Genomic DNA, 15,383 nt, shown 5'->3' on the forward strand with positions numbered 1-15,383 from the left:
AGTCGGTCAAGGGTTCAACACTTGATTTCGGCTCAGGTCATGATCTCACAGTTGGTGAGTTCCAGTCCTTTGTCAGACTCTGTGCTGTCAGCTTGAGATTCCCTCCCACCCACCCCCCCTCCTCCACTTCTCCCCCACTTGTGCGTGTACTCACACACATACTCTCTCTGAAAATGGAGAACCACGCCCCAAAATTCACTGTCATATATAGGAAAGGTGAAGTTGGAGAATGTTGCATGTCTACAGGCCAGGGGTCTAATACTGGATTCCGGAATCAGAGAAGCTTACCTGTCCTGCCGAAGCAGCACTAGACCAAGCCAGGCCTTCCGGAACAGGAATAAGTAGAGAATTTTGGGTTCCTTCTTAAAGAAAAATTATCAAATGTTCTTCCAAACGGATGGAAATATCAGGAGTGGGTTCTTAATGTTCTGCCTAGAACAAATTTTCGTTTTCTTCCCCCACTGTCCCTAGACTGGATAGCTATGCTCATGAGGTCAGAGCAACCTCTCCCACAAGGGTACACACACATTCTTGTGGTTTCTCTGAGTGTGTGCCAGGAGAGTTTCTTAGAGGCTAGTTCAAACTTCTCTACAAATGTATTCTAAAAGTAAAGAAGAATAAACTCTAATCTCCAGGGGCCTATGGATATTGCTATAAAAGATCCTGCTAAGAGATTAAAATTCTTTAGTGGTCTTTTATCTTAAAAACCAAGCATATGTTGCATTTTTCCCTATGGTTGAAGTTTATTTACCAATTAAAGAGCTTTAATCACCAACCCCTAACGCAAAATAGTTGAGTAAAATTAACAGTGTGAAACAACGTGCTGTGTACATTTTCTAACAACCTTCCTGCCACACATATGGCCTCACTCCCTCCACCATCAGGCAAAATAACTTCGAGAAGCACAAGTCAGGACTATGTTACTTCATCTAAAATTCAGCTCTCTTTCATCATGTTTATTTCCTCTCAATCTGGTCTCAAGGATTTTGGAGCCAGACCCTACTTTCTGTGGGGTGCAGGTCCACAAAGGTCAGGGTCCTGGAGCTCCAGCCCCAACTCAATTGCTGAACTATGAGCTCAGACCGGTTTTGTGGCCTTTCCCCACATCACAGGCTCTTTGTTACTAAGGGTGGTAGTGTTTGTCCTGACCAGCTCAACACTATTACAAAACAACATGAGCTAATTATTTTAGGGGTGCAAAGCAAATGTCTGTTTACTGTGGTATTCTCTATGTGGTCATGGTAATTATGCCAGTAGCTCAGAGCACTGTCTTTCCCCACTCCCCAATAAATTCCTTTAGAAATTATCATATCTCTGAGCCAATCTCCAACATGCTATGATCACAGTTCTGGTATCCATACGATTGTATGGATATGTGCCTGGAAAGATTGGCAAACAAGTATTAAATGTATATACATAGACCCTATATATGAAAAACATGCATGTATACCTACATACATATCTATATGGCTATCTCTATAATTACATCTATCTATATCTTCTTACACCTCTCTCCATATTTCTATCTATATAGATATCCCCATGCAGAGCAATTCAAGTTGAGCATGGCTGGTGTAGTATGGTGTAACAGGTCATCTGGTAGGTGGCTGTACTGTGAACACGTACCATCTTTAGTGGTAGGGATACTCATGTCCACAGAGTTTGCTCCTTTAGATCTGCCACAGATCTAAGTTGTACTGGGATTTAGACCTATGGCTCTTCCTTTTATGACCTGAGATTTAACTTAAATCATTGTTGGTTAGGTTCATTTGTAGGTATCTTACTGTTTTTGGTGCAATTGCAAATGGGATTCATTGATTTCTTTTTCTGCTGCTTCATTAGTGTATAAAAATGCAACAGATTTCTGTATGTTGATTTTCTATCCTACAACTTTGCTGAATTCATGTATTAGTTCTAGCAAGTTTTTGGTGGAGTCTTTTGGGTTTTCTACACAGAGTGTGTGTGTGTCTGTCTCTTTCTCTCTCTCTCTCTCTCTCTCTCTCTCTCTCTCTCTCTCTCACACACACACACACACACACACACACACACACACAGGAGTATTACTCAGCCATCAAAAAGAATGAAATCTTGCCAACTGAAATGACATGGATGGAGCCAGGATGTATTATGCTTAGCAAAATAAATCAGAGAAAGACAAATGCCATATGATTTCACTCATATGTGGAATTTAAGAAACAAAACAGATGATCATATGAGAAGTGGTGGAAGAGAAGAATGGTGGGAGAAACAAACTACAAGAGACTCTTAATACAGAGAACTGAGGGTTGATGGAGGGAGGTGGGTGGGAGATGGGCTAGATGGGTGAGAAATAAAAGGAAAACACTTGTTGTGATGAGCAATGGGTGTTGTATGTAAGGGATGTATCACTAAAATCTAATCCTGAAACCAATATTGCACTATATGTTAACTAAAATGTAAATTAAAAAAATCAGTATATGCAGTTGTTTACAGCAAGGAAAGAACTTGTGAAAAAAAGCACTACAAATATTGAGAGAAATCAGCCAAATCAAGTCTCAGTTGTTCAGGAACTATAGACAAGGGCTTCTGTTTTCCTTCTTCCCAGTTTTTCAAATACTTCTGCTACTGTGGAAGTGACTACTTCCTCATGATAGCAAAACAAAGGCATTATTAAAGGAAATGCACTTGGTATAAAAATATGCAAGGCCTCAACCACAGTTGGCAATAGGCTGTAATTAGATCTATTCTCTAAAACGCACTGAAGAACTCCCTCCTGGCTTCTTTCTTCTGGCTGTGTGGAGTGAGCAAGGGCAGGTCATGGACGGGAGTTTTGTGATGCCAGGTGGCACACTGTGGCCATAAATGGCATTTCAGCTTTTGACCAATGAAGCTTAGAGGGAAACTCTAACACTGAAAATAAAGACTGCTTGAACCAAAGAAACTCTGGATGGTTGTAATTCCTCTGAGAGAATATGTGCATCCATAGATGTGGTACTTTTCAACTCTTATTTTTAGGTTTAATAGCAAAGACAGGAGGGAGAACCACAGGCTGGTCAGTCTGCTTTTCAAATGGTGCATTACAACCCTTAAGGGGACAGTAAAGTTATTTTATTTGGGCATGGAAAATACTTTACAACTGGAATAGAATGGAAGGGAGTCAAATAGAATAACTACAAAATATCATAATACATTGTATGCGGTTAGGATAAACATTGTTTTAACAGACTTGTGTTTTCTGTATATGCTCTGAAATGAGGTTTCATAGGGTTTTCTTATTGTAGGCCCCAGGAAAAAAAGTTTGAGAAACAGTTACATAATTTAGGTCTTTGTCACATACTTTTGGGATTCTAGGTTTAAAAAATAAACTAAAATTCTGGCCACTTAACAATGGCCTTTCTAAAGAATATACCCTTGTCACTTATGGCAATGTTTCTCAACTACTTCAACGTGAAGAGATTTAAAACCTGAGGTGGAAACAAGCTGCCTAAAAATCAAATAGGAGATTTAAAATGAAGTTTCAAGAAATGTATCCATTTCTTCCAGGTTGCCCAATTGGTTGGCATGTAATTTTTCATAGTATTCTTTTATAATTGTTTGTATTTCTGTGGTGTTGGTTGTGATCTCTCTCATTTATGATTTAATTTATTTGGGTCTTTTCTTTTTTCTTTTTGATAAGTCTGGCTAGGGGTTTATACATTTTATAAATTCTTTCAAAATACCAATTCTTAGTTTTATTGATCTGGTTTTTTTTGTTGTTGTTGTTCTGATAGCATTTATTTCTGCTCTCATCTTTATTATTGCCCTTCTAGTGGCTTCAGTCTTTATCTGTTCTTTTTCTAGCTTCTTTAGGTGCAAGCTTAGATTGTGTTTTGAGATTTTTCCTGCTTCTTGAGGTAGGCCTGTATTGCTCTCTACTTCCCTCTTATGACTGATTTTGTTGCATCTCAAAGGTTTGAACTGTTGTGTTTTCATTTTCATTTGTTTCCATGTTTTTTTTTTTAGTTCTCCTTTCATTTCCTGGTTAATATAAAAAGCTTCTGCAAAGCAAAGGAACAATCAACACAAAAGGCAACAGAATAAAAGAAGATATTTATGAATGACAGACCCGAAAAAAGAATTAGCATCTAAATATCTATGAATAACTTATCAAACTCAACACTTAAAAAACAAATAATCCAGTTAATAAATGGGCAGAATACATCAAAAGACATTTTCCCAAAGAAGACATCCAGATGGCTAACAGACACATGAAAATATGCTCATCATCAGGGAAAAACAAAACAACAAAGAGATACCACCTCAAACCTGTCAGAATGACTAAAATGAACAACTCAGGAAAAAAACAGATACTGGTGAGGATGTAGAGAAAGGGGAACCTTCTCACACAGTTGGTGGGAATGCAAACTGGCTCAGCCAGTTTGGAAGATGGTATGGAGGTTCCTCAAAAAGTTAAAAATAGAACTACCCTACAACCCAGCATTTGCACTAGTAGGTATTTGCCCACGGGATACAGAAGTACTGATTCAAAGAGGCATATGCACCCTGATGTTTATAGCAGCATTATCAACAATAGCCAAACTATGGAAATGCCCAAGTCTCCAATGACTGATGGATGGATAATGATACGGCATATATACATATACAATGGAATATTGCTCAGCCATAAAGAGAATGAAATCTTGCCATTTGCATTGATGTGGATGCAGCTAGGGTGCGTTATGCTAAGTGAAGAAAGTCAGAGAAAAACAAATACCATATGGTTTCACACATATGTAGAATTTAACAAGCCAAACAGATCAACATAGGGGAAAGAGAAAAAAAAAAGAGAAGGAGGCAAACCTTAAGAGACTCTTAACTATAGAGAATAAACTGAGGGTTGCTGGAGGAGAGGTTGGTTGGGAAATGGGCTAAATGGATGACAGGTATTAAGGACAGCGCTTGTGAAGAACAGTGGGTGTTATATGTAAGTGATGAATCACTAAATTCTTCTCCTGAAACTAACATCACATTATGTGTTAACTAGAATTTAAACAAAAACTTGAAAGATTAAAATAAAAATAAAATGAAGCTTCATGAGGAGGGGAAGATCAGGGAGAGAGAACACCAAGTAATACATATATTTGTGTATCTGAGATTTAGACACTAGGATACATTGGAGGGCACCAGAAAAGAGTGTTTCTTAGGGTAAACCATTGCTAAAACTTTGCTATAGCCACTAAGTACTTGAGGAGAGAAAAGGCTTAGAGCCCTTATGTCATTCCAAATGGAAGAATTAACCTGAGTCAGGAAAAGGAGTCTTTTAACAAGTTCACTTCCTGGCTTTAGGAAGGACCACTGTGTCTGATTTCTAGTAAAACATTTAAGGGAGCTTTCTCAAGACCCAGGAGATAGCATCTGTATAGAACATAAGTAACCTTTTCTGGAAAGTTTTGAGGGATGTATGTAGAGCAGTATCATGTATGTATGACTTAATGCGTGATTATGTCTCCTGTTCTCTCTTAAAGGATACTAACTTGGTTTATAAATGCCATAGTTCATAAATTACTACTGATGTTGATATTTTTGTTAGTTTTCTGTGTCACTTATTTGGCTGCAGAAGACCATATAAGAAGGAAGAAAGGAAGGAGGAAGGAAGAAAGAAAGGAAGGGCAAGGGCAAGGTCAAGCAAGAAAGCTAGAATGGCTTGACTCATGGGCTTTCAATGCTTTTTTCCTTTTCTTGATTTATTCTATTTCCTGGATAAAATTTTACCAAGTATCAAAGCAAAAACAATCCACCCAAAGCCAAAACAAAACCGTCACCACCAAAAACAAAATAAAATAAAATAAAATAAAATGAAACGAGAGAGAGAGAGAGAGAGAGAGAGAGAGACCGACCACAATTGTTTCCTTTTTCAAAATTTCAGGAATGGTCATATCCTTTGAAAGCTCACCTTGATTACCAAGGAAAAATTTAAAAATTAAAAGCATGTCATCTTAGAAACAGATGTGAAAAGAGGATTAGTCCCTTTGACAGTGGATTTGCAGCCAACTCTAGTATTTGGCTCTACCAACCATCTTTCCAAAAAATTCTTTCTGATATTGGCTTTTGAGACTCCAGTCCAGTTAAATCTCTGTTTCAGCCCTAGTCTACTTTTTCCATAAGGGTTTTCTTATTTGTTTTGCATAGTTCAGCTAGTTTTTTTTAAAATTACTTTTCTGCAGTCTTTAACTGATCTTGCTTACGCTTTCTCTTTCTCGCAAGTATATAGTACAAAATTGATCTTTCAAACTTTCTGCTTTCATAATCTTCTTGTCCCAGTCAAAAATTTTCACTAATGGCTTGCACAGATGATGGCACCAATGAGATAAAACTCCTTAGTTTAGCCACTAAAGCCATTAAATTTGAACACAATTTCTTTTAAAAGGTTCTTTCTTACCTCTATCTAATACAAACTTCCAGATCCAAACAAAAAGGACCATAAGGGGTGGCTGGTTGGCTCAGTCAGTAGACCATGTGACTTTTGACCTTGGGGTTGTAAATTCAAGACTCACAATAGGTAAGATGTAGACCTGGGAAATAATAGAGCATTCAGACTATAGCTCAGAAGGTTTGTTTCCGTTTGTGAGTCCTCTCCATCGTATCTGTGCTCTCTAGATTTTTCCTTCTAATCTTTTTCTCTTTCACGCTTACACCTTTTAATTCACCTGCTCAGGTCCCATTATCCACTACTAATATTAAAGTGAGGTCTCGACAGTCTATGCACTGGAACAGCAGCTGGGTTTCTGTATGTGTGCAAAATGCAGATTCCTGGGCCATGCTTCAGTACTACTGAAAAGAAATTTCTGGGCTTAAGCCTAAAATTACTAAGTATTAACAAGCTCCCCTGCTGATTCTTATGCCTGCTAAAGTTTGAGAATCTCTGCTATGTAGCCCCAGAGCTGACTTCCTCTGTGTCTCACCCTTGAGTATGTGCTGCTCATCAGTTTTCTTCACCTCAGTCTTCCACTAGTGTTGGTACCAAAGAAATATATGCTGAATTTATCATCTCTCTTACTATCCTTCTTGGCACAAACAGAATCAAATGAAAACAAATTCCCTGCTCTTTCTCCCATTTCTCCTATGTTGCCACAGCTCATTAGTCAACAAAACCAAAACTCTCTTCACAAGCAAGCTGCCACTAAACCTCATAAATTCTACCTCCTAAATAGCTCTCAAATGGAACCTTTTTCTCTCTATCCCTATTGTCTTGATTTAGTTCAGTCCTTTGTCATTTCTTATCCTTGGTATTGAAATAGTAGTCTTCTAATTAATTTCCCTGTCTCCAGTCCAAGCCTGCTCTCATCATTTATTCAACAAATATTTGTTGAATACAGACTGTGTCTAGCACTGAATTAAGTATTAGGGATACAGAAATACAGGACATCATCCTTGTGTTCAAGAATCTGAGATGATATTTCTAAAATGAAAATTTGGTTATGTTACTCTAACCAATTTCAGCGGCTCTTCCTGTAGAGGACAGGGTCCAAACTCCTTAGTACAGTGCTTCAGACTCAATTAAAGGAAACAAAAACCCACTTACTCTACCCCAGACATTCTTAGACTGGCTGTTTCCTCTGGCTTCTTTTCCTCCAGGTTTTCACATTGCTAAATCTCTTCCTTCAAGTCTGTTCTCAGTGTCATATTCTTTATTTAACACTAGAAACAGCCTTACTTGCATGTTAGCATTACCCTTACTCTGTTTTTTTGCAATAATGCTTTTCACTTTCCAAAGTATTACATAATTTATGGATTTATTATGTTCATTACCTGTTGTCCATCATCACCTAATAAAAGGTGACCTGCATAAGAGCAAGCATTTTATCTGTATTTATTTATTGGTATATCCCAAGTGCCCAGAACAGAGTCTGGCACATAGTAGGTGCTTAATAAATAACTGTCAAATCACAGGAGATTGTTAACTGATCTAGATGGGAGGTAGTGGTGATTTAAAATAATGTGCTAAGAGAGCGGAGCCAAGATGGTGCAACAGCATGGAAGTTTTTTGTGTATCTCACGTCAATGAAATACAGTCAGACCAACACTAAACCATCCTACACACCTAGAAAATTGATTGGAGGATTAACACAACAATCTTCACAACCTGAACCACAGAATTCAGCAGGTATGTGGTGCAGAGAGCTGAACGTGGGAAGTGAGAAGGAACAGTAAGGGAGGTGCTTTTGCGAGCAGAAAGAGGAAGGAGACTGGGTGGGGGGGATACGGGAAAAGCACCCTCCCCAAAAGCAGCTGGAGACAAAGTGGAAAATTGTAAACAGCCATAGGGACTAAACTAAAAAGGGACAAAGGAGAAAGGAGAGGGTTTAAATTCCATTAAGACTGTAAACAAGGGGAGTGCAGAGTCTGCAGCTCCACAGCTCGATACCTGGCGGTGCTCTGGTGGGAAGGGCAAATCCTCAGGAGCAGAGTGGGGTCTGGGAGGTTCTCGGACCACACGGGGAAAAGTGGTTCCACTGCTGGAAGGACATTTGGTAGAGACTGTTGAGGCCACCTGATCCCAGCAGACCCCAGAAAATGGCCACATTCCCAGGTGCTGGAACAAGGTCATTGTGGGTGAAGCCTGGTGCCAGATGTGTGTTGTGATTTTCCATAATCCCTGAAACGCTGCTGCTACACTGTCTCACAAATTTTTTCTGGGGCGGACTGGCACTTGGCCACAGTCTTGGGGCACTGGCAACATCAGGGTCCAGCAAGCGTTCACGGATGCAGCTGACATTCAGCCATTGCTCATTCGGCCAGTGCTCAGTGAGACCCTCCCACGGAGGGGTGGGGAACAGATCAAAGCCACAGTCCTTCAGAAGTAAGGGGCCAGAGAAAACAGCTGTATCTGAGACAAAACTCGGGAAAGAGGTGCTGCCTGGGGCCTGGTCACAAAGAGTGAAGAAGCGAGGAGTGGACGAGAGCTCAAGACTGAGGACGGGTGCGCGTTGCTGATCCCGGAAAACCGACTGGGAGCTGGATGGCACCATTTTCACCTGCGCATGCACAAACGCACGTGCAAGCACCACAACAATCCACCCCAGTAGGATAGCAGCGCCATCTAGTGGATAGCATAGCTGTTACACTGAGCCCAGCCCAAATGGGCCAACTTCAAGAACTCAAGTCTCACTGCCCGCTCACTTTATGGACTATAAAGCGCTACATAGTCTGACTTCTAGGGGAAAATGAAGTAATTTCAGTCCTATTTCAATCTGTTAGCAGTTCCATTTATTTAATTTTCTTTCTTTTCTCTTTTACACGCCTTTTCTTTTTCTTGAATGCAGGAAGAGAAAAACTTCCTGTTTACTTTCAATTTCTATTAAAAATATTTTTAATTTTTTTACTACATTGTTTGCTTTTATGTATATTTTTTCAAATTCTGTTTTACTTCCTTCATTTTATTTTAGTCTACTATGGTATATTCACTTTTTCAAAGTTCCAACGATTTTTTAAAATCATTTTTCTCCTTTTTCTTTTTCTCAAATACAGAAAAAGAAAAAAATTTTATTTTTATTAAAAATATTTTTAATTTTTTTCTACTGTATTCTTTACTTTTGTCTATATTTTTTCAAATTCTATTCTACTCCCATCATCTCATTTTAGTCTACTTCAGTGTGCTCATTTTTTCAAATGCTCAAAATTTTTCTATTTTTTCTTCCCCCCCTTTTTATTGCCTAATCTGTCCAACCACTTTTAACACCCAGACCCAAACACACCTAGGAACTAGCATCATTTATTCAACTTTTGTGTGTGTGTTTAATTTTTTAATTTTAATTTTTTTTAATTTTAATTTTTAATTTTTAATTTTTCTACCTCATTAATTCCTTTTCTCTCTTCAAAATGACAAAATGAAAGAATTCACCACAAAAGAAAGAGCACGAAGAAACAACATCCAGGGATTTAACCAACAGAGATACAAGCAAGATGTCTGAACCAGAATTTAGAATCACCATAATTTAGAATCAGCAAAATTACATAGAATGAAGCAGAAAACAGGAGGGAGATTAAGGCAAAAGAGCACGATTTAAGAATTAGAGAAATCAGTGACTCATGAAAAAGGAACAACATCAGAATCATAGGGGTCCCAGAAGAGGAAGACAGAGAAATAGGAGTAGAAGGGTTATGTGAGTAAATCACAGAGGAAAACTTTCCTAACCTGTGGAAAGACACAGACATCAAAATCCAGGAAGCACAAAGGACCCCCCCATTAGATTCAACAAAAACCGACCATCAACAAGGCATAATTCACAAAATACTCAGGCGAGGAGACAATCATGAAAGCAGCAAGGGAAAAAAAGTCTCTAACCTACAAGGGAAGAGAGATCAGGTTTGCGCAGCAAACTTATCCACAGAAACTTGGCAGGCCAGAAAGGAGTGGCAGGATATATTCAGTATGCTGAATCAGAAAAATATGCAGCCAAGAATTCTTTATCCAGCAGGGTTGTCATTCAAAATAGAAGGAGAGATAAAAAGTTTCCCAAACAAAAATTAAAGGAGTTTGTGACCACTACACCAGCCCTGTAAGAAATTTTATGGGGGACTCTCTGAGGGGAGAATATGTATATATATACACATATGTATATACATATATACATATATATGTAAATATATATAAATATATATATAAATATAATATAAATATAATATTAATATAATAAATAATATAAATTATATTAAATATATATTAAGTAAATATATTTATATATATTAAATAAAATAAAATAATATATATAAATATAAATTTATATATAAAAAATATATAAATAAATAAATACCAAAAGCAACAAAGATTAGAAAGGACCAAAGAACACCACCAGAAACTCCAACTCTACAAGCAACATAATGGCAATAAATTCATATCTTTCAGTACTTACTCTAAACATCAATGGACTCAATGCTCCAATCAAAAGACATAGGGTAACAGAATGGATAAGAAAACAAGATCCATCTATATTCAGTTTACAAGAGACCCACTTTAGACCTAAGACAACTTCAGATTGAAAATAAGGGGATGGAGAACCATCTATCATGCTAATGGCCAACAAAAGAAAGCCAGAATAGCCATACTTATATCAGACAATCCAGACTTTAAAATAAAGACTGTATCCGGTTAAGCGTCCGACTTCGGCTCAGGTCATGATCTCACAGTCCGTGAGTTCAAGCCCCGTGTCGGGCTCTGTGCTGACAGCTCAGAACCTGGAGCCCGTTTCAGATTCTGTGTCTCCCTCTCTCTCTGCCCCTCCCCTGTTCATGCTTTGTCTCTCTCCATCTCAAAAATAAATAAACGTTAAAAAAATTTTTTTAAAATAAAGACTGTATCAAGAGATGCAGAAGGACATTATATCATAATCAAGGAGTCTGTCCACCAAGAAGACCTAACAGTTGTAAACATTTAGGCGCCAAATGTGAAGCACCCAAATATATAAACCAATTAATCACAAACGTAAAGAAACTCATTGATAATAGTACCATAATAGTAGGAGACTTCAACACCCCACTCACAACAATGGACAGATCATCTAATCAAAAAATCAACAAAGAAACTGGCTTTGAATGACACACTGGACCAGATGGACTTAACAGATATATTCAGAACATTTCATCCTAAAGCAGCAGAATATACATTCTTCTCCAGTGCACATGGAACGTTCTCCAGAATAGACCATATACTGGGACACAAATCAGCCCTCAACAAGTATAAAAGGATCAAGATCATACCGTGCACATTTTCAGACCACAACACTATGAAACTTGAAATCAACCACAAGAAAAAAATTGGAAAGGTAACAAATACTTGGAGACTGAAGAACATCCTACTAAAGAATGAATGGGCTACCCAAGAAGTTAAAGAGGAAATTAAAATATACATGGAAATCAATGAAAATGGTAACACCACAATCCAAAACCTCTGGGATGCAGCAAAGGCGGTCCTAAGAGAAAAGTATATAGCAATCCAGGCCTTCCTAAAGAAGGAAGAAAGATCTCACATACACAACCTAACCTTACGCTTTAAGGAGCTGGAAAAAGAACAGCAAATAAAACCCAAAACCAGCAGAAGACAGGAAATAATAAAGATTAGAGCAGAAATTAATGCTGTTGAAACAAACAAAAAAACAACAGTAGAAAAGATCAATGAAACCAGAAGCCGAGTCTTTGAAAGAATTAACAAAACTGAAAAACCACTAGCCAGTTGGATCAAAACAAAAAAGGAAAGGGCCGAAAGAAATAAAATCAAGAATGAAAGAGGAGAGATCACAACCAACATAGCAGAAATAAAAACAATAATACGAGAATATTATCAGCAATTATATGCCAATAAAATGGGCAATCTGGAAGAAATGGACAAATTCTTAGAAACATACACACTACCAAAAGTCAAACAGTAAGAAATAGAAAATGTGAACAGACCCATAACCAGTAAGGAAATCGAAATAGTCATCAAAAATCTGCCAAAAAAACAAGACTCCCGGGCTAGATGGCTTTCCAGGCGAATTTTACCCAATATTTAAGAAAGAGTTAACACCTATTCTCTTGAAGCTGTTCCAAAAAAAAAAAAAAAAAAAAAAAACCAAAAACAAAACAAACAAACAAACAAAAAAAACAAAAAGAAGGAAAACTTCCAAACTCTTTCTATGAAGCCAGCATTACCTTGATTCCAAAACCAGAAAGAAACCTCACTAAAAAGGAGAACTATAGGCCAATTTCCCTGATGAACATCGATGCAAAAATCCTCAACATATTAGCCAACTGGATCCAACAATACATTAAAAAAAATTATTCACCACGACCAAGTGGGATTTATACCTGAGATGCAGGGCTAGTTCAATATCTCCAAAACAACCAATGTGATTCATCACATCAGTAAAAGAAAGGACAAGAACCTTGATCCTCTCAATAGATGCAGAGAAAATATTTGACAAAATACGGCATCCTTTCTTGATAAAAACCCTCAAGAAAGTAGGGAGAGAAGGAGCATATCTTGAAATCATAAAAGCCATATATGAACGACCCAATGCTAATACCATCCTCAATGGGGAAAAACTGAGAGCTTTCCCCCTAAGGTCAGGAACAAGACAGGGATGTCCACTCTTGCCACTATTATTCAACATAGTATTGGAAGTCTTAGCCTCTGCAATCAGACAACACAAAGAAATAAAAGGCATCCAAACTGGCCAGGAGGAGGTCATACTTCCACTCTTTGCAGATGACATGATACTCTATATGGAAAACCCAAAAAGGTTCCACCAAAAAACTGCTAGAATTGATTCATGAACTCAGTAAAGTTGCAGGATATTAGATCAATGCACAGAAATCGGTTGCATTCCTATATACCAACAATGAAGTGACAGAAAGAGAAATCAAGGAATTGATCCCATTTACAGTTGCGTGTGCATGCGCGCGCGCACACACACACACACACACACACACACACACACACACACAAATACCTAGGAATAAATCTAACCAAAGATGTGAAAAATCTATCCACTGAAAACTATAGATTGCTTATGAAAGAAATTGAAGAAGACACAAAAAATGGAAAAAGATTCCATGCTCCTGGATAGGAAGAAAAAATATTGATAAAATGTTGATACTACCCAAAGCCATCTATGTATTCAATACAATCCCTATCAAAATAACACCAGCACTTTTCACAGAGCTAGAACAAATAATCCTAAAATTTGTATGCAACCAGAAAAGTCCCCGAATAGCCAAAGTGATCTTGAAAAAGAAAACCAAAGCAGGAGGCATCACAATCCCAGACTTCAAGCTATACTACAAACCTGTATCATCAAGACAGTATGGTACTGGCACAAGAACAGATACTCCAATCAATGGAACAGAATAGAGAACCCAGAAATTGACCCACAAACGTATGGCCAACTAATCTTTGCCAAAGCAGGAAAGAATATCCAATGGAATAAAGACAGTCTCTTCAGCAAGTGGTTCTGGGAAAACTGGACAGCGGCACACAGAAGAATGAACCTGGACCACTTTCTTTCACCATACACAAAAATAAACTAAAAGTGGATGAAAGACCTCAATGTAATACAGGAAGCCATCAAAATCCTCGAGGAGAAAGCAGGCAAAACCTCTTTGATCTTGGCTGCAGCAACTTCTTACTCAACACGTCTCCAGAGGCAAGGGAAACAAAAGCAAAAATGAACTACTGGAACCTCATCAAAATAAAAAGCTTCTGCACAGCGAAGGAAACAATTAGCAAAACTAAAAGGCAACTGACAGAATGGGAGAAGATATTTGCAAATGACATATCAGATAAAGGGTTAATATCCAAAATCTATAAAGAACTGATCAAACTCAACACCCCCAAAATAAATAATCCAGTGAAGAAATGGGCAAGAGACATGAATAGACACTTCTCCAAAGACATCCAGATGGCCAACTGACACATGAAAAAATGCTCCACATCACTCATCATCAGGGAAATACAAATCAAAACCACAATGAGATACCATCTCCTACCTCTCAGAATGGCTAACATGAACAACTCAGGCAACAACAGATGTTGGTGAGGATGCGGAGAAAGAGGACCTCTTTTGCATTGTTGGTGGGAATGCAAGCTGGTGCAGCCACTCTGGAAAACAGTATGGAGGTTCCTCAAAAAACTAAAAATAGAACTACCCTATGACCCAGCAATTGCACTACTAGGCATTTATCCACGGGATACAGGTGTGCTATTTTGAAGGGACACATGCATCCCCATGTTTATAGCAGCACTATCCACAATTGTCAAAGTATGGAAAGAGTCCAAATGTCCATCGATGGATGAATGGATAAGGAAGATGTGGTGTGTGTACATACACACATATACATATATATACATACACACAATGGAGTATTACTCAGAAATCAAAAAGAATGAAATCTTGCCATTTGCAACTACATGGATAGAACTAGAGGGTATTATGCCAAGTGAAATTAGTGAGTCAGAGAAAGACAACAATCATACGACTTCACTCATATGAGGACTTGAAGAGACAAAACAGATGAGCATAAGGGAAGGGAAACAAAAATAACAAAAACAGGAAGGGGGACAAAACAGAAGAGACTCATAAATATGGAGAACAAATTGAGGGTTACAGGAGGGGTTGTGGGAGGGGGGATGGGCTGAACGGGTAAGGGGCACTAAGGAATCTACTCCTTAAATCATTGTTGCACTATGTGCTAACTAATTTGGATGTAAATTTTAAAATATAAAAAATAAAATTAAAAAAATTGGCAAAAAAATAATGTGCTAACAATGAGGATGGCAAAAAGTCAACCTGAGATACAATTGACAAAAATATTGATGGACTGTGGGGGTAAAAAGGTAGGGTTATAAGCAGGAATTATTTCAGGTATGTGCAGATGCATGACTGATGACA

The sequence above is a fragment of the Neofelis nebulosa genome, chromosome 10, assembly GCF_028018385.1.
Source record: "Neofelis nebulosa isolate mNeoNeb1 chromosome 10, mNeoNeb1.pri, whole genome shotgun sequence".
NCBI lineage: Eukaryota > Metazoa > Chordata > Mammalia > Carnivora > Felidae > Neofelis > Neofelis nebulosa.